This window comes from Nestor notabilis, unplaced genomic scaffold (genome assembly GCF_000696875.1).
Source record: "Nestor notabilis isolate BGI_N333 unplaced genomic scaffold, ASM69687v1 scaffold1450, whole genome shotgun sequence".
NCBI classification, from domain to species: Eukaryota; Metazoa; Chordata; class Aves; order Psittaciformes; family Psittacidae; genus Nestor; species Nestor notabilis.
This window is the reverse complement of record NW_009909495.1, coordinates 55,173-59,416: the sequence shown is the minus strand read 5'-3', so window position 1 is coordinate 59,416 and position 4,244 is coordinate 55,173.

The window sequence follows — 4,244 nt, the reverse complement described above, 5'->3', positions numbered from 1 at the left end:
CATGTCATGAAGCAGGCCAAAAACCTTGCTCTGTTGCTCAAAAGACTGCCACTCAAAATTAGAGAATTAATAGTAGCCCCCAGCCCATTTCTTGGTGAGGAGTGTTGGCTGGCAGCAGAGTGAGGTAGGGTTCGGTTTGGCCCCAGAAGCAGGTCTGGGCCCAGCCCAAGGGGGTTGGGGCCATATGAGGTAAGAGCGTGAGCACTGTACAAGGCAGCTCTAACATTCCCTCTGGTGCCCCGTCTATCACAGCATAGGCGTGGCATCCGTGAAATGATATCCATGCCGTGAGTCCAGCCCTGGAGAGTCCTCCTTGCCAGAGTCCTCAGTCACAGTCACAGTCTGACATCATCTGACTATCCTGTTGCCCTCTATTTTCAGTTCAAACCATTTTGTTGCTGAATCACATACCAAGAATTCACTCCTTTCCTTCTGTCCTACTAACTCTCCAGCCCCTTTTAATAAAAACAACTCATCTGGGAAGGAATCTCTGGAGGTCATGTAGTTCAGCCTCTGCCTACAATCTTCTTAAGTCTCTTGAATTCAATTAATGATTATAAACCATGACTCAGTTTGCAGGTGTTAAAATAACAGAGTACTAAATCACACTGAAGAAACAAAGGTGACTTAACACCACACTCAGCTTGGTTCCACGACAAAAATTTTCTTAGATTCACATTTAAATAATTGATTTTTTTTTTTTTAAATTGTGTTTGGGAACAACTTTGGTCAGAATCTGGCTATGCCGTTTTGTGAAAATTCTGCACCAACATCTTCTCAGCCTTTATGACCCCCCGTGAACTGAGTCTCAAACTCATAAAAGACTTGCTTTCCTCCATGGCAGCTGTGTGAACAGTATGTCTGATTGTAATAGAGGGATTTTCTGGCTTTCAGTGACCCATCCATAGAAATTGGGAAAATTGGCAGAGGCCCTGAATGATAAACAAACCCTGAACCTGACTTTCCTAGCATAGGTATACTGCTTCCAGGGTTGCAGCTTTCTCTGGTGACTCCACAGTGTGCTAGACAGAGGGACCCTAATTCTTCTTCCTTTCCCACCCTGGATTTTTTTAGGGTGATGTTTTCCTATCTGAAAGAGCTGCTTTTTTCCTGCAGTGGTTATGCTACATAGATGAGTGATTGTCTGTTGCATCTGCAGGTCACAGTGTCACTTACCTGTGCTTGGGTGCTATTTTCATATCTGGGAGAGAATTTGCCTCTTTGTTGATAAACCAAACTGGAACGCTTAATATATAAAGGACATTACGGGTTTATGCTGATTATAATATTTCTTTGTGAAAATAGTAAATGTAATTGGACTATTTCCTTTCTACCTCTTCTCTTCCAACCTCTCCCAAATCATACAAACACATGGGTCCTAGATTAAGCTGTGTTCCAAGTTTAGACTCTCTGGTTTGCTGGTTTTCAGCCTGCCAGTAGTTTGTAGGCTAAGGCACTGTAAACAAAGCTGTTCTTAGAAATATAATAGCTTGATAAAAACATATAGTTTCAAAACCACTCAACAAAATATTCATCAGAAGGGATCTCATGCTATTGCTCCACACATGTAGTCAATATATCACTTTAACTACAGTGCATTTACCCTCTGTTTATCATCCCTTCTGAAGCCATGTGGAATACTCATCTTCTCTAATCCTTGTCTATAGTATTTCCAAAGTACTTTACAAGCTTCAAGTAATGGACTTTAATGCCTTGCAGCAGCTGAGCTGGTAGCACATATGATACCTTAAATGTAACAATCAAAGAAGCATGCAAGATTTTGGTATTTCCGCTGGCTTGCAGATGTGCAGTATCCAGGTCCAAAAACTGTAATGTCAAGTATAGACTAAACCAGTTTAAAACGAAATAATGTCTCACTGCTCTGTGTCAACACTCCTATAATGTGCGAGGGTATTCTCTGATAGAGAAAGCACCAGTATTAAATATCAGTTATCTGAACCCTACAGTAATTTCTTTTTTGTATGTGTGTCCATGAATAACCTTGCTCAAGATTTATGTAACAGAGCGTATTGTTTTATTAATCCAGAGCATGTGGTATTCTCCAGGTGCTAAGCTTTGATCTCCTTGCCTTTCTATGTATTAAGTTTTCTGGTTCTCATTGACACTGATGCTCCTGATTTAAGGTAATCCTCTTATTGCTGGGGACAGGAAAAAATGCAAGTGAACTCTACAGTAAACCTGGCATCTTTTTCCTTTGTTTCGTCTCAGTTCTGATTGAATCTCCATTAAATCCTGTTCGGCAGAATCCAGCCACTGCTTTTAGGAGTAAAAGTATATCTTTCTGCAACATTTTATGGCATGGAATGTTGTTTATGGCACATTATATTACAGTTTGAAATGCTAACATTCTCTAACTAGAGAAGCTGTGGGTTTATATTAGAACAACTGAGTGATGTTAAAAAAGCCCAAGAAGGCTGTTTTCTAATGTCCCTTGGCTGGTAACAGAGGAAAAGAGTAAGAGTGTGAGCATGGGTGGAGTGGAAGGCATGGGGCAGGGGAAAGGAGAGCAGCACAGGACAAAAACCTGCTGGAACAAGGATCCTTCCAAATGGGTTAGGTGGCATGCAGGCTGCAGGTGAGAGAACAGGCTGAAGACACCACTCAGTTTAACTTCTGAGGGACCCCCTGATGAGTAGCTGTTTCTCCTCATGTTTCCAGTTGCAACTGGCACTATCTTCCTGTTTCTCATCTCTGCTCCAGCATTTTTCTCACCTACCTTGACAATTTATTTCACAGGCATATGTTGACTTGAGGTAGCTTGGTTCTGGGGATGGGAGCTGCTGGGCTGGGGTTGGTGTGATGATCTGGTGCAGGTCAGAGCAGGTGTGGAGCCAGTTCCCCTCTTTTGCTCAGCCCACAGCATGCCTGACACAATGCCAGCCAGCTCTGCAACACTCTGCCAACACAGGCGCACCTTCAGAACAAGCGGGGTGGTCAGGGAGCAATACTATGTGTTCTCAGATCCGTGATTGTGGGGTGGGTGGTGACAGGCATTAAACATCTACATCACTTGGGCTGTCACTGGCAATGGGACATTGATTCCATGTAAGACAGCAGAGCTCAAAGGGATCATCTAGTCCACCCCAATACCCCAGACCAGTATTACCTATGCCAGGGTCTTGTTTCACATTGATGTCTGCATTCAGAATGTTTGGTTAGTTTTGATTCTCTATGTAGAATTGAAAACATTGAAATTTCAGGGAAAAAAGATACCTTTATGCTGCCTGCCAAACTTTCAAATAATTATTGTCCTGAACAATTAGTATCTTTTATATTTCTGATTCTGATTTCCTGGAATATAAAAGGAATTGACAAAATACCACAGAACAGTCAGACATCTGTATATTTACATGAATTTGTCTTCTGAAGTATTTGAAGTTTATGGCTCAATAATAGAGATCAACAGCTTTAAAATGACCTCTGTATGGACCACTGAAGTGCTTGGGGGCTGTTGCATAGCTTTCCTTGCTCAATACACACTGGTCTGATACACTTGCCTAAGCAAAATCAAATGTTGCAGAAAAATTCATTGACTAGACAAATGTCATAGCAAATAATGGAGAAGTCAAATACTACTACTTGCATTTTTTTTTTTTTTTAAGAATTATACTAAAAATGTAGAAAAAGCTATGTTGCTTTTTTCATTCATGTAGGGTTTTTTTATATACTGAAAGAAAAAGGATTTTCTCCACTCAGATTCCTTTTTCAACTTTTTCTATTTTTCACTTACAAAAGCATAACAAGATTGATAATTTTGTTTGCATTTTTGTTGAAAAGAAGTTATTCTTACTCACTTCTCACTAAAGTTGTTTGAAAACGAAGTTTTAAGTGTGACAATGACTTAGGCAGACCTCCAACAAGTGGAGAAGAATCAATCTTTTGTCCTACAGTGAAATAACTGATGCTGGCCACCTCCAGTGAGAGGACATGGGGTTAGAAGGCCAGTGGGTTTGAGCTAGTTGGACAGTTCCATATTACCAGTCTAATGTCAAGAAAAGTTCAGTGGGATTTTTATCACAGGCTTTGCTCTGAAAGTGACAGTCAAGTTCAGCAGTATTTAGTTTTGATTCTGCCCAATACTTCTAACATAATACTTACTATTCTCCGGGCCTGTGCCTTTTTTTTGACTTACCATCCAAATAGCAATTTCCTTCCACTGCTGCAAAATTACACACAGGTTGTAAAGAGTCACATACATAAATGGCCCTTTTGTCACAGTCTTT